The 24,544-nt window shown below is 45.5% G+C and overlaps 1 protein-coding gene and 1 long non-coding RNA gene across 7 annotated transcripts in view; one reads left to right on the forward strand and one right to left on the reverse strand.

Moving 5' to 3' along the window:
* MINAR1 (membrane integral NOTCH2 associated receptor 1) overlaps positions 1-24,544 on the reverse strand; it is a 211,501-nt gene that overhangs the window by 160,220 nt on the left and 26,737 nt on the right. The window lies entirely within an intron of this gene.
* On the forward strand, positions 1,979-23,901 carry LOC309328944. Of its 6 annotated transcripts, XR_014150930.1 has the most exons (6): positions 1,979-2,381; positions 5,073-5,154; positions 5,703-5,789; positions 12,402-12,500; positions 13,535-13,714; positions 19,807-23,901. It is a non-coding gene; the product is annotated as an uncharacterized lncRNA (long non-coding RNA). The 6 variants fall into 6 exon arrangements; XR_014150931.1 differs by lacking the exon at positions 13,535-13,714; XR_014150932.1 differs by lacking the exons at positions 1,979-2,381; positions 5,703-5,789; positions 13,535-13,714 and adding an exon at positions 4,337-4,427 and having other exon boundaries at positions 11,794-12,500.

Raw genomic sequence — 24,544 nt, forward strand, 5'->3', positions numbered from 1 at the left:
CTGCTGTGGCGGGAAGGTAAATGGTGTTTCCGTGCACTCTGGTTTCCGTCACGGTGTTCCATTATGCCAGAAGCAGTTTAGTCATGCTGGTCACATGACCTGGAAAGCTGTCTGTGGACAAATGCCAGCTCCTTCGGCCTGAAAGCGAGATGAGTGCCACAACCCCATAGTTGCCGTTGACTGGACTTGACTGGGGTCCTTTACCTTTACCTTTTTTAAGGTTACACCAGAATATGAACCAGCCTTATAAAGCCTACAAATACAAATTAACATATAACGCTTAAGAACAATTTAAAACAACCCCTCCCCAATAAACAACACCCATTCATAAAAGAGATTTGAAAAGATAAAGCAATCTGGGTAAAAGGGTATTAGGAAATAATTCATAATGAATTGAAAAAAAAAATGTTTAAAAGTACTTTCCCAAAAAAAAACAGAGTTCCTTTTACAGATAGGTAGCCGTGTTGGTCTGCCATAGTCAAAACAAAATAAAAAAATTCCTTCCAGTAGCACCTTAAAGACCAACTAAGTTAGTTCTTGGTATGAGCTTTCGTGTGCATGCACACTTCTTCAGATACACGCTTGGTATGAGCTTTCGTGTGCATGCACACTTCTTCAGATACGCTAAGAGTTCAGAGTTCCGAGATACTTCAGAGTTCATTTTGTTGGGGATAATTCAAACAGAAATTCCCAGGTGTCAAAAAAGGTTATTTTTGTATGCCACTACTGCAGCCCGTGTTTTGTTACCCCCAAAATAGAAAACGACTGAGGTCCCAACTAAAGAAGAATGGCAACTTAAGCTGATGGAATATGCCCAGCTTGCAGACTTAACATATAAAATAAGAGAACAAGAAGAACATACATTTAAAGAAGATTAGAAAATGTTTATTAAATATACCGGGGGGGGGGGGAATTGTGTACACTTGAAAATGTGGGCAGCATTAAGATAAATTCAACAGCGTAGACACATTTTGATGGATGTAATAATGGAATTCTGAATGGTTTAGTTTATGTAAAATATGCAGGGATTTATGGTATGCAAAATGAACCATAGAAAGAGAAGAAGCAAAGTCATTGATATTGTAAGGATGTTTAAATGAGTATTTAGAACTGAAAAACAGAAAATATAATTAAAATTATATATAAAAAGTAAAGATAAAGCAAACAGAGCAGTTGTACATCTTACAAAACCATAGCCCTGTTCGCTCATGAAGGCTCTTCTCCATACATCAGATACAGATGTGGATGCCAGGTGACAGCAGCTTCCACATCCAGCACTGTGCATCAACATCTGGAATGGGTGTGGAAGGACCCTCTCCTATGCATAAGGCCTATCTAGCTCTTAGGAAACATACAAAGCTTCCTTACACTGAAGTCAGACCGAAAGCCCATTTAGCTCAGCATTGTCTGCACTGATTGGCAGCTGGTTTCTGGGGTTTCAGAGAAGAGTCTACCTGGACAAGCCAGGGATTGAATCAGACATCTTCTGCATGAAAAGCAGGTGTTCCATCAGTGAGCTACACTAGGCTACAGCCCTTCCTTCCCTTTCAAGAACCATTCCTGTCCAAGAACTTATCATGAACCTTGTTCTCTAATGGCAGTGGCGCCTACCTGAGAGGTGCCGGAACTGAGTTCTGGTGAGTTCCAGCTAAAAAAAATTGTGGTTCTTCTCATGAGTCAGTTGGATGTCAGTTAAGCTTCTTAAATCCCAGTGACTTCAGGCAGAGCACCCTTTAGCACATGGTAGGCAAACTAAGGCCCGGGGGCTGGATCAGGCCCAATCGCCTTCTAAATCCAGCCTGCAGACGGGCCAGGAATCAGTGTGTTTTTACATGAGTAGAATGTGTGCTTTTATTTAAAATGCATCTCTGGGTTATTTGTGAGGCATAGGAATTCGTTCATTCCCCCTCCCTTCCAAAATATAGTCTGGCGCCCCACAAGGTCTGAGGGACAATGGACCGGCCCCCTGCTGAAAAAGTCTGCTGACCCCAGCTTAGCTGAAATAGATTATTATGAACTGATTTACCCCATCAGTTTCCAAACGTCTAGCTAAATTTAAGCATGTTGACTTTATGTATTCCAGATTATTGCTGTTTATCTATTAACTATGAGTATGGTCTCAGCTTCCACTCTTTTGACATCTTCTGCACATGGCTATTTGACATCTTTTTGAACAATAATATTAAAATTCCAGTACCATAGCAACTGGAAATGCTGGTCATGAATTATTTCATTATGATGAACAAAAGATCGTCGGGATCACTTCCAGAGCTATCTTTCTCCGCTGTTAACCTGTTTTATGGTTCTGTAGCACAGCAAAGTCTCTTCCCCGCTTGTCATTTAGGAGATGAACTTGGCAGACTCTCTGCAACAGCCGTGAGGTAATGGATAATGTGCCACTGATTTTATTCTGTATGGTTGGGTAAAAGTGAATGCTTTTTCGGCAGATGATGTAATCAAATCAGGATATCTCTCTTATTAACATCAGTCAATAGTGCCAGAAGAGCTTAGCTAATGTAGGTCTATAGGGACATCTCTTGTCCCAGAGGAGGTAAGAATACTCTTGCTCAATTTGATATCTCCAGAAATTTATCCTCTGTACGATCAAAGAACTACATTTTTCATACAAACCAGACCTGGAATGCCCACATGGAGGCAAGGGCGTAGCCAGGATTTATGTTAGGGGGCGGGCAGGACACCCACCTGTCATCATCCTGTGTCTGGCTCTGTCTAGCAGATTTGGAATGAAATGTCTCAACAACAGTTGATTTAAATTGATTTAAATTGCTTTAAATCAGCTGCAGGCGTAACACCAGATGCCTCCAAGTTCTGACTGTGGAGCATCACCTCTCAGGAGGGGCCAGGTCCTGATGACGGGGTTGCCACGGTGACAAGGACCTGCCCTCCTGTGTGACATCTCTTGCTTCTCCCTTAAAAGCCATAGACTTGCAGGAGGCCATTGTGGGTTAGTAGTGAGGCGAGTTGAGTAGTAGAGAGAGGTAGTAGAGATGATAAGGAGATGATGAGGTGTTCTTAACCTTGGGTTAAGAACTTAATTCGTTCTGGAGGTCCATTCTTAACCTGAAACTGTTCTTAATTTGAGGTACCACTTAGCTAATGGGGCCTCCCGCTGCCGCTGTGCGATTTTTGTTCTCATCCTGAAGCAAAGTTCTTAACCCGAGGTACTATTTCTGGATTAGCAGAGTCCGTAACCTGAAGCGTCTGTAACCCGAGGTACCACTGTATTACTTTTATTTGATTTATTTGATTTTATTAATTTTTATTTTATTATTTTACTTTTTTATTTTAACACTTTTATTTTACTTTTTTATTTTACTTTTTGTTCTCTATTTACATATTTTTTATTTTACATTTCATGGACATTTTTGCACATTTTTGTATATATTTTGTATATATTTATTTTGTGCATAGAGGAGTAGTTAAGGGTAAGTGTAGGGTTAGGCTTAGGCTTAGGCTTAGGGCTGGGGTTGGGGTCAGAGTTAGGCTTGGGTGGGCATTTTAGATAGCTAGTTTAGAGAGGAGGGTGGGACTTTTTCGTGAACAAAATGTGCAGACTGTAAGTAGCATTCCTTTGCTTTCTCTTGGTCTCCTGGGGGGGGGGGTGTGAGTCCTGGGGTCCCCTGCACAGCCTTAGCTCTCTTGAAATCGACCTGGCCAGTCTTCTCCAGAGAGCTCAGCTCCTCCACACTCTTCCCCTGCCTTCCCCTTTTCTATCCCCTCTCATCATTTACACTTACTAGGACATTCTTAGCCCACTTTCCTCCCAGCAGCTCAAGGTGGCCTTCATGATTCTCCCTGCCACCAACTGTTATCTTCGCAGCAGCCCTGCAAAGTAGGCTAGGCTGGCCCAAGGTCCACCAGGGAGTTTCATGTCTGAGTAGGGATTCGAACCCTGCTCTCCCAGGTCCTCCTAGTCCAGCGCCCCAACCATTACACCGCTGCCTGGCTCCATTTTGCATCTCTCCAGCTGCCCTATGACTTCGGCCTTCTCCCCCTTCCTGGGGGTCTCTCTGGCTTCAAGGAAGACTCCACCACCTTCTTCATGTTCTGCTCCTCTTCTGGGACACTTTGATGCTTGGAGGACCCTCCTAGGGGTCTCCCTCTGTTAAATGTTCGGGAAATGTCAGAAGCCCAAGGCAGTATAAGTTCCTCAATTATGTTTATTCAACATTTGTCAGTGACAACAGCTCATTCATAGGAAAACAAGAACCAAGCTGGCTGGACAACACAATAATAATGCCGGAACATAAACTGACCATTGACAGTTGACAGTTGCAAGTGCATGTGCATGTGCTTACTTGCCATTAGAATGTTTGTCTACCAACGCTTATACGATTGCTTAGAACGTGCCTTGTAACATAAAATGTGTTAAACCCAATACAAAACACCCTCCTTCTCCTGGAAGGGTAAGGTAAAGGGACCCCTGACCATTAGGTCCAGTCGTGACCGACTCTGGGGTTGCGGCGCTCATCTCCCTTTATTGGCCGAGGGAGCCGGCGTACAGCTTCCGGGTCATGTGGCCAGCGTGACTAAGCCACTTCTGGAGAACCAGAGCAGCGCATGGAAACGCCGTTTACATTCCCACCGGAGTGGTACCTATTTATCTACTTGCACTTTGACGTGCTTTCGAACTGCTAGATTGGCAGGAGCAGGGACCGAGCAACGGGAGCTCACCCCATCGCGGGAATTCGAACCGCCAACCTTCTGATCAGCAAGCCCTAGGCTCTGTGGTTTAACCCACAGCGCCACCCGCGTCCCTTTCTCCTGGAAGGGTAGGTCTGTCCTGAGAAGACGAGGCAGCGCAGCCCTTTAACAGCTGGCAATGCTTCTCTTTTCTTTGGGCTAGAGCTCTTGAACCCATAGCACTTGGGGCCTCCTTTCTCTCTCTGCCAGCCCTCAGGGCTGCCTCTTTCCTCTTTCAGGTCTCTTTCAGGTCACTGAACTGCAGAGAGATGAAGGAATTGGGCCAGCCGCCCCTCCTCAAACACAAACACCCCCCAAGAATTGGGGCTGCCAGCTTCTGAGTCGGTCTCTCTGCTCGTCTCTTCTAGGTTCAGGTGCTTAAGATGCCTGATTGGCTGCAGCAACAGAGTGCCCCCCCCCCACAAGGCCCGGAGCAGCCGGTGGCATCAGGTGAGCAAGTGGCCCTTCTTTTTGGGACAGAGGAGGGCAGGAATGGGCTAGGGGAGCAGCTAGTCAAAAGATGCACAGAGCCAGATGACTGGATCCGACCCAAGGTCCATCTGGGCCAGCGTCTGGAAACCCAACCACCCTGTTTTGTGGGGTCCGATGGAGGAAGCAGGGGGCTAGGCTGCGGGGCAAGATGGGGGGTAGTTGCCAGCAGGAGGGGCACCTTCCCTGGGGAGCCATGTTTTGGGGGCAGGAGGCCAGGATTGGCTCCCAAGGCCTGGGGTGTCCCTCCCCTGTAGTAGGACTTGGAATCCAGGAGAAAACTCTTGGAATAGCATTGCCAGGGGCTCGGGGATGAACACATCGCACAGCTTGTACTCTCCCCTGCCTGCTCCTTCAGCCAGAAGTGGGGGCAACAGCATGTGGGTGGGGGGCACATCAAATCTCAACCCCCCTCAGGATGTCACCTGGGGTGGGCTGCCCCCACTTCACCCCCCTTCCGATGCCTCTGGCTAAGCTAGAAAAAAGACCAGTCTTCTGCCCCCTTCCAGGAGCCTGGATTCCGCATAGGAATACATACCTACAAGTGTGAGATGGAAGCCAAAATCTGGGTCAGGCCAGAAGGGATCTCTTCTATCGTAAGTACAGTAATTGCGAGCCAAAGGAATTTCTGTTGTCAGACGCTGAGCTGTGATCAGCATCTAGGAAAGCCAGTAAACTCCCTGATGGGATGAGAGAAACAAAGTTGGGCAGAAAGGATGCAAGGATTTCCATCCTTCCTAGGTTTTGGGACAGGCAGATGCACTTCCAAAAGTTTTATTTGGTGTTACAAGTTCATTGACACCACTAACATTCTTGCAAATATTAAAATTAAAACAAGATTCTGCCGAATCTTAGGACTTCCCTGCTCCCCTCCGTGGGTTCTTTAAATACCTCTGTCAACTGCATATTATAAATTCATCCAAATTTCAGTCTTCCATAATATCCAAAGTCTTTGTCACATTGCAAGAGTTATTTAAAGCATGCCAAAAGTTCAAACATTTACAGTGTTCTTTTAGATATAGTCTATATTTATCCCATTCTCTATTGAAGCTTTAATCCTCCTGATTTCTAATTTTCCCAGTCAATCTTGCCTTCTCTGCATAGTCCAATAGTTTCATCTGCCAATCCGCTTTTGTAGGTATCTTCTCATCTTTCCAACTCTGGGCAAGCAGCATCCTTGCAGCAGTAGTAGCGTACATGAACAGTCTTTTCAATTCCTTCGGTTACAATTCCTAACAAAAAGATTTCTGGTTTTTCAAAAAACACACACCATTATTTTAAACTTTTTTAAAAAAGTTCATTATATGTCATTTCCCAGAATTCCTTTATCATTTTACAATTCTACCACATATGATAGAAGGTCATCCATCAATTTATGATCTTTATTTTTTAAAAAATCATGGAGGTTTGTCTGCAATTTAATGTGAATTTCCCCTAAAAGACATATTCCAAATGTGCACCAACAACAAGTTGGTGAGCCCTGAGTGAACCCAACCAGGGGTGCCATCTCCTTAGGGCCAAGCCATTTTGGGGGCCCCCTATATTTTGGGGATAGGGGCTGCCCCTCCCCCAAGTCCAAGAAATCAACATTTGATTATCTCCTTCTATCGGTCCACAATAGAAAGTGTCCTTTCATACTGCATCACAGCGTGGTACGCTGGTTTGACATCAACTGATAGGAAATGCCTACAGAGGGTGGTGAATACAGCACAAGATATTATGGGCTGCCCCGTGAATCTGCTGGATGAAATAGCGGAAGAAAGTTGGCTCAGGAGAGTGAGGGAAATTCTCAGGGATGATTCACACCTCGGCTGGCACTTTCTTGATCTCCTGCCCTCAGGCAGAAGATATAGAAGCATGATTAGTCGCACCAACAGGGTAAAGAACAGCTTCTATCCGTGGGCTTTTAGGCTGCTGAAGGAAAAGATAACAACAGGGCAACTGGCTTTCGGGTTTGGTGGGTGTGCGTCAGTAAACGAGGGGAATTGAGACTAAGAGAGCTGAGTGGGGGGGTGTTCGTGTAATCTCACTGTATACAAGTTGTACAAGTGACAATAAAGTATTTCAATTTCAATAAAAGAAGCATGGAGCGAAGTGGCCAGCTCCTTCTCCTCCTTCTCCTGCCGTGGAGGAGAAGGAGGGTTGAAGCAGCCTTCCGCCAGTGGAAGAGGAAGCCGCCAGTTATCGAAGCCACGAGGCCGCCATGTTCAACTCCGCCCCCAGCTCCTCCCAATGCCCTGACATCACGGGCATGACATTGGCCTCCCCGATTGCCCTTGCAAGCTGGCACCTCTACATCCTACACAGTTTTGAGCAATTAGGCATTCAGAGTTTGCGCATGATGCCTATGTAAGACAGGCTTCTCTATACAGTGGTACCTTGGATTAAGTACTTAATTCGTTCCGGAGGTCTGTTCTTAACCTGAAACTGTTCTTAACCTGAAGCACCACTTTAGCTAATGGGGCCTCCTGCTGCCACCGCGCCACTGGAGCACAATTTCTGTTCTCATCCTGAAGCAAAGTTCTTAACCCGAGGTAATATTTCTGGGTTAGCGGAGTCTGTAACCTGAAGCATATGTAACCCGAGGTACCACTGTACAAGTGCAGCGTGGGTTCCACAATTGATGGATTACATTGATATCCCAATCTTTTCCCAGCAGACCATACCTTCCAACATTTTGTGAGAGAGAGAAAATTGGGCACCCCTCCCCCACCCATCTCCATCGCTTGCCCCCTCCCTGCTACTGCCCCCTTCGTTGCTCATCCACTCGGCCCCTCCATTTTTCTTCTCTCTCACCTTTGCTGTTTCGGCTTCCTGCTCAGAGGCCTAGAGCGGCCTCGGGAAGGTTGCGCTAGTCCCTGCCATGTCCAGAGATGCCACGTGGCCTAGAGCGGCCTCTAGGAAAATGGAGCATTGGGTGGGTTCTGTAAATACGGGTTGTCACTATTATTATTATTATTGTTAGTAGTAGTAGTAGTAGTAGTAGTTACGATATGGATGCAATGCAGCTGCAAAGTGCTAGCTTGAAAAGTAAACATGATGGGAATGTTGGGACTGCCCGTGGGAATCAGAGGGGCAGTCAATTCACAGTGCGAAGCACCGGAATTAGCTCAGAGTGTAATATGAGCTCTTCCGTTTATTCCTGTCCAGGAAGTGTTTGTCACTTGACTGCTGGAGCTTGAAGAGAGCAGTCACGTTTTTTTGGAATGCTGCAAAGACAGAAATAAAGGCATGTAAATACATTTCTGTCTATCTTTTTCCCCTGCCTGGGGGGCAGGAAAGAGGGGTGTGTTCTTCTCAGGCTGAGAAGGATCGCCTATTGCGACCTAGCCTGGATCTTGCTGGGGAATGCAGCCAGGGAGGTCAACAGGGAATCATGCCGGGTGCCTGGGAGAGTTGCCAGTTTCTCCTGATATGGGCAAGATTCCCGACAGTAGTATACTGCCCTATACCCAGGGGTCTCAGGGCGGTTCACAGAATAAAAGCAAGATATAAAACCATAAAATACATAACAAAAATAAAAGTGACAACCCAATAACCCCTCCCCCCAAAAAACCCACATTTTAAAAGGGCATAGAATGTCAGTCAAATGAACCAAAGGCCTGGTTAAAAAGGAACGTTTCTGCCCGGTGCCTAAAGGTGGCTAATGAAGGCACCAGGCGAACTTTCCTGGGGAGAGCATTCCACAGATGGGGAGCCACTGCAGAGAAGGCCCTGTTCTCGTGTTGCCTCCCTCCGGACCTCACATGGAGGAAGAGGCACACAAAGAAGGGCCTCAGAAGATGATCTCTGGGTACAGTCCTGAGCCGTTTAAGGTTTTATAGGTCAAAACCAGCACTTTGAATGGGGCCTGGAAACTAATTGGTAGCCAGTGTAGTCAGACCAGGATCGGTGTAAAATGCTCAAACCATCTTGCTCTGGTGAGCAACCTGCCTGCTGAATTCTGCATTCAATTGGGACACTTGAGGGGTCTGGCATACCTGGTTTTTCTTTTCCTTATTTAATCCCCACAATAACCCATTGAGATAGGGTAGGCTGAGAAATAGTGACTGTGGCCCAAGGTCACCCAGTGAGCTTCATGGCTGATTGGTGAGTTGAACCCAGGTCTCCTAGGTCCTGGTCTGACAATCTAATTACTACAGCACACTGGCATACTGTGTAGAGTGAGGAGGGTGTAGTATCTTGCTTTACAAAAGACAGGTGAAATGGATGCCCCGCAGTCTGAAATGTGAATTTAGTTGTGAATTTCGGGGGAATAATTTTGGCACACCCCTGTAGCAGGTGCACCTCAGGTTCCCGAACCCTTCCCATCTCAGTAACACAAAACAGCATCAGGTTCTGTGGTGCAGCTCTGCCATTTGAGGATTTTTGATCCTCAACTAGATTGATGGGTTTTATCAGGTAATGGACACAGTCAGGGCTGAGGTTTTCTATTACCTCGCAAAATTGAAGAAACTGATGTGTTGTTCCAATATATCAGAAAAGCAACGTGCCTTCTCTTGCTTCCTTGCAAAAATGACAGACGAGGAGGGTGGAAAATAGTTTAGTTTTTCAAAAGTGCCATGTGGCTTTTTTTTGCTGAACCAAGAGGAAAGATTCCCCAGCAAACTGAAACTCTTTAAATAGTATTTGCACAAAAAGCACACACAGATGGATAGTTTCATATAAAGCGCCTTTATTATTTGGGGACTATTGCCCTAGTAACAGCCATCTCATTCTCATTCTATATTTACCTTCTAATGACTATTCTGTTACTACTCAATTCCTACATTTTGTAATGCTTCCATGCTTTCTTTATCTCCATGCTTTGTCAGTGTGTACTTACATGCATTTGGGACGCAGGTGGCTCTGTGGGTTAAACCACAGAGCCTAGGACTTGCCGATTAGAAGGTTGGTGGTTCGAATCCCCGCAACGGGGTGAGCTCCCGTTGCTCGGTCCCTGCTCCTGCCAACCTAGCAGTTTGAAAGCACGTCAAAATGCAAGTAGATAAATAGGTACCGCTCTGGTGGAAAGGTAAATGGCGTTTCCGTGCGCTGCTCTTTTTTGCCAGAAGCGGCTTAGTCATGCTGGCCACATGACCCAGCCAATAAAGCGAGATGAGCACCGCAACCCCAGAGTCGGTCACGATGGGACCTAATGGTCAGGGGTCCCTTTACCTTACTTACATGCATTAACACAGCGGGGCCAGTTCAGATGTGACAACCATGTTGTAAAACACCAGGAGCCTTGTGTTTGCATGCTCTGTCCCTTCCTTGTTGAATCCTAGGCAGCTTGGGTACTTCTCTGGTGGTTTGTTTAAACCATTGTTTCCCATTGCACCAGAACCAGGAAACTCTGGTTTAAGCGCTCTGCTTACAAACAAGGCTTTGGGTATATACATTGCAAAGGGCAGTCCCTAACATTTCTTTAAAAGAAATGGATGAACGAATCTTCTGCTGGAGGTCACTAAATGAATTATCGACAAAGCACACGCCATTTTGCAGCCCGAGTCAAAGGACCAGATGGCAACCCTCTCCCACGAACAAAGGCCAAGCGGACTAGCAGTTGAATCTTCTCTGAACAACACTGTCAAGATAGCGTCTCTCCTTGCACTTGAGGCTGAGATGGGGCAAGGCAGCTCATGCAGTACACACAGTTCTGTCCTCCAGCACAGAAGGAAAGCCAGGGGATTGAGAAGGGCTGGTGGGAAGGCTGTCAGTGTTTCCCTCCAGCATCCACCCTTGAGGCAGTTGTCTCACTTTGCCTAATGGTAGGGCTTGCCCTGATCATCACCTTGGGCTTTGTGGTAGCAAGTGAATGGTCAGCCATAACCATCAATTTTATTAATCTGGGCTTTTTTCTGATTAAAAAAACACCAAGAGAGGCACAAGAGTCTCAGGAACTGGCCAGTGGTTCTTTTGTCAGCTTCACTGATTCAAAAAATAGAAAACACAAACACACACAAGCCCCTTCTTCACTATACATTTAAAGCAGTATCATATCACTGGACTCTGTTAAAGGTGTAAAGGTAAAGGTAAAGGGACCCCTGACCATTAAGTCCAGTCATGACAGACTCTGGGGTTGCAGCGCTCATCTCGCTTTATTGGCCGAGGGAGCCGGTGTTCAGCTTCCGGGTCATGTGGCCAGCATGACAAAGCCGCTTCTGGCGAACCAGAGCAGCGCACGGAAACGCCGTTTACCTTCCCGCCAGAGTGGTACCTATTTATCTACTTGCACTTTGACGTGCTTTCGAACTGCTAGGTTGGCAGGATGTTAAGGGTGTGGAGAGCTACACTTCCCAGAGTTCCCTAGGAAGGGAGAATTCATGTTCAGCCACTCAGGGAACTGTTACTCAAGGAGGGGCTACAGGTTTCCTAACAACTCTCAGAACCCTTAACAAACTACACATCCCAGGATTCTTTGGGGGAAGCAATTAGCTTTTACTAAAATGCAAAGAAGCGTTTACGGTACCCATGTGCAGAAATGTATTTGGCGGGTGCATAAAAACCTCCCTCTTTGACTCCACTCACTTTCGCCTCTGGCCATGCCCACCTTTATTTATTTGATTTGTTTGTTTAATAAAATTTATACACTGCTTGTTTATTTTTTTTAACCCTCAGTGTCTCTGGCCTTGCATACCGCTGGCGCTCGGCCCTCAGTACATCATCCAAGAGGAAATCCGACCTTCAAGCTGAAAAAGGTTCCCCACAACTGGTGATTTTCTGTTGGTATTAAACACCTTCCCCCTTTCTGTATGTTTTTAACCTTCCAGTCTAAGCTTCGGGGAATGAAAACAAGGTTTCTTTTTGTTGTTGCTACTGCTGCTGCTAGCAAAACTGTTCTTTTTTAAGAAGGAGGGGGGGAAACGGGGAGATTCTAATAATGGAACCAGTTGGAAGAGGAAGATTATAATAGTTCATCCAATCAAGGAAGTGACAATAGCCAATCAGGAGAGCTGAGAAACAAGAGTGTCATGATTATGCAAATCCCTTTGTGGTGATTGCTCTACAGCTCTCCTTAACCAATCGGTATTCACAAGTCCAAATCAGAGAATTAAAGAAAGGAGAAATGTGGAGCAGAAGCTTGCAGTAGCAGTTCTAAAACTGAGTTTTGGGCCCTCAACCCTAAGCTAATGAGTTGATGCAGGTCTGATGAGATCAAACGGTGTATTTTCTTAACCGGTTTTTAAAGTAGTTTGCTTTAAATCAACATTTTTTGATTTATGCAGATAATCCAAATTCCACCTTAAGGAAAGGGGCTTCTGTGGAGAAATTATGCGTTGCATGCAGGAGATCTCAGGGCCAGCTTCAATCCCCAGCATCACCAGGTAAGACTCAGAAAGATCCTGATCTGAAAGCCTGCCTGGAGAGCTGCTGCCAGTCAGTGCAGACTCTACCGAGTTAGTTGGACAAATTGTCTGACTCTGTGTAAGACAGATTCCTGCATTCCTAACCTGAATGCACTTTGCAAATTGAGAAATACAAGTGATATCTCTTGTTTTCCATCAATCCTTCTGCACGTTTTGTTGTTGTTTAGTCGTTTAGTCGTGTCCGACTCTTCGTGACCCTATGGACCAGAGCACGCCAGGTACTCCTGTCTTCCACTGCCTCCCGCAGTTTGGTGAAACTCATGCTGGTAGCTTCGAGAACACTGCCTACCCATCTTGTCCTCTGTCGTCCCCTTCTCCTTGGGCCCTCCATCTTTCCCAACATCAGGGTCTTTTCCAGGGAGTCTTCTCTTCTCATGAGGTGGCCAAAGTATTGGAGTCTCAGCTTCAGGATCTGTCTTTCCAGTGAGCACTCAGGGCGGATTTCCTTCAGAATGGGTAGGTTTTATCTTCTTGCAGTCCATGGGACTCTCAAGAGTCTCCTCCAGCACCATAATTCAGAAGCATCAATTCTTCGGCGATCAGCCTTCTTTATGGTCCAGCTCTCACTTCCATACATCACTACTGGAAAAACCATAGCTTTAACTATACAACCTTTGTTGGCAAGGTGATGTCTCTGCTTTTTAAGATGCTGTCTAGGTTTGTCAATGCTTTTCTCCCAAGAAGCAGGCGTTTTAATTTCGTGGCTGCTGTCACCATCTGCGGTGATCATGGAGCCCAAGAAAGTAAGATCTCTCACTGCCTCCATTTCTTCCCCTTCTATTTGCCAGGAGGTAATGGGACCAGTGGTCTGCAAGTTTTACTATTTCATAATTTAGAACAGATTGCTAGATAAATCATAGGACCCCCCAAGGATCATTCACTGGTAACTGTATACCTGCTTGGCTCCCAAGATTCCAGCAGGTAACAACCATTTATTTTCAGGTGTCATAAGGAGTAGCATCTTAGGTTTTTTGTTTTATCGGAATCTGCAGTTCTCAAGGACCTGAATTCTGCATTTTTCTGCTGCTCCCATGGAATTGAGGCTAACTACCCAGAGTCCTGGATGATACATTTACATAATGATCTTAGTTATGTACGCTGTCGCCAGATCTGGCCAGATGTCCCCAGTGCAAAGCATACTTCCCCATGGAGCCATTGCTGTTCTCCTGAAGGTCAGCCCACAACTAAAAACTCTGAAATTTAACTCTGAGTCAACACTGTTTGTTTAATTAGAGCAACTTATTTCCGGAGCAGCCATTTAATCATTTCTCAAGTCGCTAGCACGACCCAGAATCGCCCATGTGTTTTCCAAGGTGTAATTATTCAACATGACTGAGTAGTCTTTTCTGGTGGCTGAGAATGAGAAGCAAGGCAGCAACATCCCCGTACCAGAAGTTCACACACTTTACTTTGATTCTAGATGAAGGGAAGTTGCAGCCTTTGCAGATATCCACTCACCCACAGAATGGGGAATGGAGGCCTGGAATGATGAATGGAAACATGCAAAAATGGGAAGCTGCCTTATAACAAGACAGACCATTGGTCCATCTAGCTCAGCATGGATTACACGGATTGGCAGAAGCTCTCAGGGGTGTTCAGACAGTGTCCTCTTCCAGCCCTACTTGGAGATGCCTGAAAAAGCAATGCAGTGATACCCTGGTTCTCAAACTTAATCTGTTCCGGAAGTCCGTTCTAAAACCAAGGTGCACTTTCCCATAGAAAGTATTGCAAAATGGATTAATCCATTCCAGACAACCCCTAAACATGAATTTTGCTATCTAATGAGACCATTGGTTCATAAAATGAAAGCAATAATCAATGTACAGTACTATAAAATAAAGAAGACAGTATTGTAGATGATGAAAAATAAAATTCTTATTATTTTCTTACCTGCACTGATGACAGTCATTGTTTGGATGGGGGGCTTTTATCCATTTCCGCAGCCACACAATCAATCAGTAGCTGAACTAGGTTCCACACAGTCACAAAAACAAATTAACCAAAAAAGCCTCAAAAACAAAAATGCAAAATAAATAGCTAAAACAAAAGCGCCTAACTTAATCCATTCTGGAAGTCCGTTTGACTTTTGAAATGTTCAAAAACCAAGGCGCAGCTTCTTATTGGTGCAGGTGCCCTGGAAACAATAGCCGACAGCCGCATCAGATGTTTGACTTCCAAAAAACGTTCGAAAACTGGAACACTTACTTTCGGCATTTGGGAACCAAGGTGTTTGAGTACCAAGGCTTTTGAGAACCAAGGTACTACTGTACAGAATACATAAGAATTTAAAGCACATGTGAAGTTTCAATACAGCCCAGAGAAGCTTGGATCCAGACCAAGCTAGATGCCCCCTGGTTCCCATTGAAATCAATGGGACTAAGTCACGGATAACTTGCCCGGGTGAATTCAACTAGACCTAAATGCTGCCAAGTTAATCTGGATCCAAGCCAGAATGAACTGATGGTTCCTGTAGGTCTGGAACAGGACACCTGTGGCCCTGCAGATGTTGTTGGACTCCCCAGTCACCTGTCCAAGGGTCAGGGATGATGGGAGTTACAGCCCAACATCACCCAGAAGGTCACAGGTTCCCCTTCCTTGCTGAAGAATGAAATGGGGATTCCAGAGCTAGTGAAGCAAGGCAGAGCTGGATCAGAGTCAAAACTGTTCAAGCAAAGCACCTTGCCAGCTAATGATAATCCTATTATATCTTATTGCAGTGCATTTGATATATTTCGGGGTAGACTCATTTCTCCTGCTTATCCAACACCTAGAGCTGTCAGTGACTGGCATACTGTGCCTGCTGTGCCAGGCGGCGCCACCAGCCAGGTTTGCAGCCTGCAGGTAGCATGCAGAGAACAGAGGATGCTAAGCTAAGTCTCTCCTAGCACATTACTTGCCCTGCTGCTGCACAACAGCCCTGCAGTGCTGCCTGCTGGGCCTTGCTACCCAGTAGCAGCCACCGCCACCCTCTCACTCAACTCTCACAGCCCAGGTGGGAAAGGACTGGGCTGCACTGAAGCAATTGCTTAAAATAAAAAAAGCTCTATGCCAGGCATAGGCAAACTCGGCCCACCAGATGTTTTGGGACTACAGTTCCCATCATCCCTGACCACTGGTCCTGTTTGCTAGGGATCATGGGAGTTGTAGTCCCAAAACAGCTGGTGGGCCGAGTTTGCCTATGCCTGCTCTATGGTAATGCAACCTCCGCTCCTTGGTCCAACCTGCTCATAACTTGGTGGGGGAATCAGGGCTGTCTTCCAGCTGCCTTATCCCATCCAAGAGATCAAAGCAGCTTGCGGACCCCAACCAACTTCTTCTTCTTCTTCAACAACAACAACAACAACAACAACAATAATAATAATAAATTTATACCCCGCCCATCTGGCTGGGTTTCCCCAGCCACTCTGGGCGGCTTCCAACACAATATTAAAATACAGTAATGCACCAAACATTAAAAGCTTCCCTAAACAGAGCTGCCTTCAGATGTCTTCTAAGTCTGGTAGTTGTTGTTCTCTTTGACATCTGGTGGGAGGGCATTCCACAGGGAGGGCGCCACTACCAAGATGGCCCTCTTCCTGGTTCCCTGTAATTTGGCTTCTCACGGTGAGCGAACCGCCAGAAGGCCCTCGGCGCTGGACCTCAGTGTCCGGGTAGAATGATGGGGGTGGAGACGCTCCTTCAGATATACTAAAGTCCAGGAACTCTGAGACCAATGCCCCTTGAGTTTCCCAGAGAACTCCCTCCCAGTTTGTAAAGGCAGCCCATCCTCCCCGAGCCTCTCCCAGAAGAACATGCTGGTTTATTACGACTGCTCTTAAACATTTCGTAGAATGGATTCCAAGCGTCAAGACAAGTGGGGACAATCAGCTTCCTGGTGGCGTGGGAAATCTGGCCCAGATCTGGTGCAAAGGACAAAGCTGTAAGGCTAGCTCCACTTTTAAAGGCTCTTTTCCCCGAACTTCCGGGTTGGCGCCATCGCCGAATGGCGGACTCCCTCCGAGCTCCGGAGGGAGCCTGCTCGGCAGGGGCTGGGTCCTACCGTGCCGGCGACGCGGGGACCCTCAAAAACCATGGGCGCTGAAACCCATGGACATGGTGACTCGGCTGGCACCTTTTGCGCCCCCTCGACCCGCGAAGGAGCCTTTTTAAAGGCTGCGGAACGGGTGACAGGGGGGGGTGCTTTGAGTCCTCCGCTTCCCCTGCCGAGCGAAGCCGCATGCCATTCGACGGAGAGCGCTGACTTCTTCTATTGAAAATTTGGACTTAAAAGAATAACCCGTGAGTAATTGGAACCTGGACTAAAAAGGGGGATAATTTTTTTAAAAAAAAAATCGGAGCGAGCGGGGGAGGCACAAAAAGGAAGTCAGCCCCCCCCCCCCCGTCGTAGAGGAGTTAAAGTAAAGGATTTGACAACTAAGATCGAGCGTAACCCTATTTTGACAAAGTTATTAACTTCACGATGGAAAATTATAAGACTGAGCTGGAGGAGAAAAGTGGAATTGAATTAAAAAGCAACCCCCCCCCCCCGGAATCCTGGGAGCAATTTGTGAGAGCACCGGGAGAAGAGAAAGAGAGGTTTTGACAGCTGTCAAAGAGCTGTCAAAGCGGAAGAACAAAAAAGAGAACTTTGTTACGAGGACTTTGCCGGTTACATTTGTTATAAATTGGATATAAATTGTTTAAAACAAGGAATAACAAGTTATTTTGACTGGTGGGCGTGATCTGGAAGGGAATTGAGTTATTGCAATTCACCTAGAGGAGCTGAGGGATATTACAAGTATTGTTGGCTTGGAACTTGAATAGAATTTTTTATCTCCTGGGAAACTGCAGAAATGGAACACTATTTTGTCTACAGAGGTCTACACACTAAAGGAGACAATAGATTTATCTATTGAAGAATGGAAGGGACTTGGCATAATGTTTTGTTCCTGAATAACAGAGCCTCTGCAGAGGAATTAGAAGCTTTTGGAATTAGAACATTTGTGCAGGAGAGCAGGGAAAAAAAAAAAAAAAAGGAGGAGAGAGATCAACAAGAACAACAAGAACAACAAGAATTGGACAAAGTTGGAAGTGGGAACATTTGGGACATCCAGATTTGAAAGGTCTAAAGAAATAAAATTGGAGCTTTTACTCCTAAATATAAAAATCTGGATGGAAGAAATGGGCCTTTTTGAGATAGACTCCTTCCAAGATTGGACATTCGAAATTAAAGATGACTGGTAAAGGACTATGGCCTAGATAGATGTGGGAGCTCCAGGAAGACATCAGACGTTGAAGAACATTGGGAACGCAACCGGGAAAGGGGGGAGGGAAATTTGGAATCCAAAGGGCGTAAAATTATATTTGATTATCTTAATTATATTTTATAATTTTATTTTAATTAATTATATTTGATTATTTTAATCTGTATTGTATATTAAAGGGGGAACGCGCGGAAGGGAACAGGTCGATTTTAGGGGATGGGAAAATATTTTTAAAATTGGGCTAATGATAATAAGTTCAAAATCTGGGATAAGAACTTGCTGAATTTATTTGTAAGAATTGGAATACAAGAGGGGGGAGGGAGGGGAAGTCCTGGAAAGATGTTATTGAAAATAAGATTTTAAATTGGGATGTTTTGTTCTTTTTATTTTGTTGTAATTGGAAATTTCTAATAAATATTATTTAAAAAAAAAAAAAGGCTCTTTTCCCTCTCCGTGGAGGGAGTGGCCTCTGGCTTTTTCTGACCAATGAGAGCCACAGTCAATTTACAATGGATGCCATTTCTCCCAGGCAGGCATCCTAAGTACCTTTGTTCATTTGAATAGAACTGGTGGGAGATACATGGCTTAGTTAAATGGCGGGGGCAGGAGACCATGCCAGATGCACATGGCTGGGAAACAAGGTCACATACCACCACTCCCACTTCAGAATCCTGGAAACAAGGTCAAATCAGGTTCCTGTAAGCAGAGGGTAGTTCCACATACCGTATTTTTCGCTCTATAAGACGCACCATACCACAAGACGCACCTAGTTTTCGTAGCAGGAAAACAAGGGGGGGGGGGGAATTCTGAACCCAAGAAGCCAGAACAGCAAGAGGGCAGCGGGATGAAGGCTCCCCCAAGATGCTTCGTGCGGCTAAGGCAGAAGCCAGGACAGCAAGAGGGATTGCAGCGCAGTGATCCCTCTAGCTGTCCTGGCTTATGGGATAGTCGCACGCAGCCTCTCCCAGGCAGCAGGATGAAGGCTCCCCCAAGAGCTGCACTCCCTTTAAAGAGGGAGCTCCACACGGCTCTTTAAAGGGAGCGCTGAGCAGAGCCTTCCACCTGCATTCGCTCCATAAGACACACACACATTTCCCCTTACTTTTTAGGAGGGGGGGGGTGCGTCTTATAGAGCGAAAAATACGGTAAGTGAGGTCAAGCAAAGCCATCCTCAGGATCCAAAAGGCAAGAGAGCAAGGCAGGTAGCACCCTGGACAGCTCCGAGGTGGGCCTAGCCAACAAAACAAGGCCAGTTTGATTAAGGCTCCAGCAAGCGACCAAACCAAGCCTTGGCTATAAGTAGGACTGCAGCTCCTGATGACTGAAACTTCTACTCCTATCAAGGGACCCAGCCTATTTTAGTACCATTGACTCCAGTGGCGAGGAGGAGGCTGTGGTTCTGCTATTTCTTCTGAAGTCCACAGTAAACAGTGCAACCACCAGCACCACTGAAGAAGCAGGGGCATTGAAGACTAGTTCTGAGGTCCAATTTCCCTCCTGGTCTGAAGCCTGGAGATCTTCTGCCAGTCACTGTAGGTGGACCATGGCAGCTGCATAAGGCAGCTTCCTATGGTCCTAAACACTCTATGAAGACGGGCTGTAGCTCAGTGGTGGAGCATCTGTTTTGCATGCAAGAGGTCCCAGGTTCGGTCCCCAGCGTCTCCAGGAAGAGCTAGGCAAGACTCCCCATCTGAAATCCTAGAGAGCTGCTGCCAGTCAGTTTAGACAACACTGAGCTAGAAGGACCAGTGGTCTGACTTGGTAGAAGGCACTCTGCAATGTAAGTTGGTCAAAGATGTCCTCTGTTTGCATGGCCTCTTCTCCTGAGGATAGGGAATCAGAGCCCCGGCTCATGACTGACTTGGCATCACTCAAATTGCAAAACAATCTATAAAATAATCCGTTGAGAATTCAAGAGGTGATCCCTCCTGCAGACCTGCAAATCCCTTGGCAAGAACCTATAATTTTAAAAATCCATTTCCCCCATAAGCAACAGCAATCTCCTCATTTCCCTGATGCAGGTCCCATGAAAAACCCTGCCGATGCGAAACAGAACGTGTTGTTAAGCCAACCCTTCGCAAATCAGGCTTTGTCTTGTATGTCCCTGGGAAGAGGAAACATGACCGAGGGATGAATTAATATTTCTGTTTAATTAAGCGGACTTCGAAGGATGTGCACCATTTTTAAAAGTTTATTGGATGTCACATTTTAATGAACTGAAAGGCCACATTGTACAGTAACTTTGTAAAAGAAAGGCATCATTACATCTGACAGTTACCAAATGCCCCAGTTAAATTAAAACAGATGTACCCTAAAAACCTGGGAAGGATGGAGACATCCTTCTTGCCTTACTCTTTTAAGTAAACTGGATGATTTCCATATGGTGGTACTGACCCAGCAAGAATTTGGTGTGAACAACATCCCATGGCAAGCCATGGGACCAAAGTTATTTACAATTCTAATTTCTTGAATTAGTTGCGATGGAACATTTATTGTGACCAGCTGAGTCAAGTGCAACACACTAAGAGAAGTAGGATCAGTTCTAAACAGTCTGTTGACTTTATTAATTTTCACAGTACCCTTTCGTTGTGTATATAACCATTTTATTTATAAGGCATAAATACAAAAAGAAATAACGGTCATCATTATTATTTTAAGTAATACCATCTAGTACATTTTTTTTCTCAGTCACACTAAGGATTATAATGTACCTATAGCTGCATTATTATTAGTAGTAATAGTAGTAGTAGTATCTCCATATAAAAGTCTATAATGTAGAATACAGTTTATAGCATTTTTGTTAAAATAACTGTTACACAAGATTGAACACAGTATAGTTTGCCAGCTACTGCTGCCAGATTATTTCTACTATACAAAAAATAATAAGGATCCACCTTCCCTGAATTTCAACGCTCGCAGTGAGCTTGAATCACACTACAACTCTTTAAATATCACCACCCTGATCCAGCAAAGGAAATCTGCACAAGTGTGCAGATGCCTGCATATTTAGTCAACATGAGTGCAGCCCCCCTCACCTGTATCATGATGTTCATATATTCCCTTCTGAAGTGATTGGAGGAATTTGAAAGGGGAGGGGTATCCCCCTCTGGAGCCATAATTTGTTATGCTAATTGCCCACAGGTGTAGCTGGATCAGAAGCAGTAACCTTTTTTAGGGAATTGGGGAGGGGGAATCAAAATATTGCTTGACAGACCCGGAGAAATGCCCTTGAAGTCGATGCATATATGTCCTGGAAGCTTGTTAATAGGGCATAGAGACAAGATGGGAAGCTGGCCACTGATGGGACATTGACGAACACGGCTTCTACAATGGACTAGATGAAGCAGCTGGATGAATGCCACTGCAATATTCTGATATTTAAAACACCGTCCATGCAACCCCTTTTGCCACAAGACAACTGCAATGTGGGGCAAGAAAACCTCCCTGATCAACCCCTATGTTCAGGGCTGGGTCCAAGATGCGGTGCACCGACATTCAAGGGGAGGCCTATGTCTTGTGCTACAGTGATTATGCACAATGATTGCAATTGTGGTTGCAGCCACTGGTCACTTCCAGACAATCTGTTGATTGAGCCTTCATCCCGATTTGTTTGCAGAACCTTAGCAGGGAGGTTATATGGGGTGTTATAGGGTTGTTCTTGTTTTTTTATTTCGATCATGTATTTTGTGTTTTTATATTGTGGTTTTATCCCGTGAGCCACCCTGAGACCTGCGGGTATAGAGTGGCGTATAAATTTTAATAATAATAATAATAATAATAATAATAATAATAATAATAATATGATGCCAGTGGCTTCTTCATCACTCTTTCTCATTTGTTTGTGGAGAGGCTATATAAGGCAAACAATCGTTACCCCACACTTCCGAGCACATTTTGCCATCGTGGACCTTCCTGCAAAATGTTGTTTCTGTGTGTGTTGTGTTTTAAATGGAAATGGGTTTGTTGAGGAAGAACACCAAATTCACTTCAACCACTGAACCTGAATTGGTCTGGAAGTGGCCAGTGTTTTTGGCAAAACTTCTTGCTGAGTCAGTTACAATGCTCTGGCGCACACAACTTGCAAGGCCATCTCATGGAGGACGAGCTGTGCTACACTCCCTGCCCACGACACATGTGTGAGCTACGGGATCTATGACAGTGCCCCATTCCCCCGCCTCCTTTTTAGTGCGTGTATGTCAGAAATTGTGCAAGCAGCACCCTCCACAAAACCAGCCGTCCCCATGGAACACCCTGTTTATGTATCAGCTGAGCAGCAGAGGGGATACAGGCAACAATCCACACCCACTATACAAAGGTCTGCAAATTTGCAGGAACCTGGCAGCATTTTCACTTAAATTACAGAATAGCATCTTCTGAAGTACATATTGCATGAATATCAATGTTTCCCATTTGTGCTTAAAACCTGGGTCCTTAATATAAGCACCCAGCAGCTGACTATTTGGAGAACTAAAAAAATAAAATAAAAATACCTTGGCAGAATTTGCAGTTTTTGACTACTTAACGCTGGAATAAAGCAATTAATTTCAATGGGAGCAAACTTCCAGGGTCTCTCCAAGCCAATTGGCCTAGTCTTTGCTGGTGTCTTTTCATCTGTGGTAGCTACTGCCACGTAACATCTCTGGCCACATATGAAATCCACAGGAAAGTAAGTGACCAGAATTTGTATACCAGTGATCAGGTCAGGAGGCTGTCTGTTCCACTGGCAATCGACCCTATTCAAGGCCACTGTTTGCCTCTGTTCTGTGCCATTCTGGCAAGGGCCAATTTAAATGGCACAGCCACTCTGTGGGTCTTGCTGGAAATGTGCCATGCGGCATGTTACATTACAAACCTAAATACACCAACAGTCACTAGGGAGGCACCGTCCTGGCATAGAGGTGTTGCATGAGTCTGGGCTGATGCCCAAGCATTTCAACACGGCAGGCGCCCTGGGCATCATGCCCATGAAGATGCACTTTTGAACAACCTCCACATGACACCCAGCTAACTTTTACAATGAATTTTCCAAAACAGCAAAACGCCAAAATGAGATAGAAATAGAACACGTGACATGAGATATCCTGGAATCAAGGACAACTCCCCCCGCCCAAAAAAAGCATGCTTGAGACAACAACCTTCTACAGTGAGCGCTGCACATAACTTATTGCGAAGTGAAGAATTCAGTTCACTTAAGAAGTGTTGCAAAGCGAGATGCTAAAAGAGGCAAATAAAAACAACGAAAACCTGATGGATTCTCAACACGGGGGGGGGGGGGGAGTCAGTTTGGCATTTTGTTGATCTGCTCTTTTTGTTCCTTATCCAGCAGGTCTTCTTCTGCATGCTGCCAGTTAAGAGAGAGGCATCAGACCTTTCGGCAAGATGATGTACAAGCAGCAGAAGAGGCAGTGCATGAAGGATGGCCATGTGTCCCACTTTATAGAGGGCGATCCTCTAACTCAGGGATGTCCAACAGGTCGATCGCAATCTACTAGTAGATCCCCGGGAGGTTTTGGTAGATCGTGGTCGATTGCTGAGTCCCTTTCCGCCCCTGCCCCCTCGCCCTGCCCTCCAATGTTGCACGATCTGAAGAACGGAAGACGGAGTTTCCTCAGTGAGATTGTTTGTTTCCCCAGCAATCTGTTGGTGAGTGGCTGTTCCTCTTTGTCACACCCCCCCCCCCAAAGGGACCTTCCTCCAGCTCAACAACTTTGACCTGAACTCCTTAAAAAGGGGTCTTTTCTCCTCCCTAAAGAAAGCTCAACAACTTTGACCTGAATCCCCCCAAAACAGGGCTTTCCTTCCCCAGAAAGGTCAACAACTTTGACCTGTATCCCCCACTGCCAGTTTTTAATTCTGTGAGTAGATCTCAGTCTCTTGGGAGTGGGCCATCCCTGCTCTCGCTGAAGGAGTCCTCTATACGAAAGGTTACCGGGGCAAGGTCTGCATTTCAAGATGGAAGAACCATGAAAAAGGGAAGGAGGGTGCTTGAAGTTGCCCACCAAGAGTTAACATCTGGACAGCAGACTGAGCAAGCAGATGGGTCTCCTGATCACAGTCTCCCTCATTATGCTGAGATGCATGGTATTTCTACTTAAATTATAGCAATTCTCTCTAAACTGGCATCTCTGCGTATAAATTACCAGGTGAGGGTAATGCAGATCAGTGTCCTCTTTTGCGCTTCGTATGGCGATGCGTTCTCTATTTTATTTTTGGCAATGCGTAGGTGGCCTTTCTAAGCCATGTGTCAGAGCCAGGTCAGGACTGTGTGTGGCTGCACCCAGATTCAGTACCTTACACCTTATGGTAAGGAAAGTGTGGAGTACTTGGCTCCTAGTACTTATCCCAGTTTTAATCAATCTAGGGTTTCTTACTTCCTGCCAATTGCAGGAGCCTCTGCTGAACATTCCTATTCCCTCCTACACTTGAAGAAGCTTCAGAGGCCTAAGCACCTAAAGATGGGGGAGAAATCTGATTTGGCTTGCATTTGCAGGTGAATACACACAATCTGTGCTTACTGAAACTATATGCAAACCAAAAACGCAGCCATCCTTCAAAATTCCCACTCCTCTGAATTTTGCAGTGAAGTTCTCCTACCAAATGATCTAAGCCAAAATGCATCTACCAGGGGGAAATGGCGGATCAATCTTAGTGAAAGTAATATGCACAAATGCATTGCGTTAGTGGGAACTGCTTGCAAAAAAGGAGGAAATGACACACAATTGTATCAAAAATGTGTGCATTAAGGGGGGGACACTGAAC

Source organism: Podarcis erhardii (genome assembly GCF_964252035.2).
Source record: "Podarcis erhardii genome assembly, chromosome: 14".
NCBI lineage: Eukaryota > Metazoa > Chordata > Lepidosauria > Squamata > Lacertidae > Podarcis > Podarcis erhardii.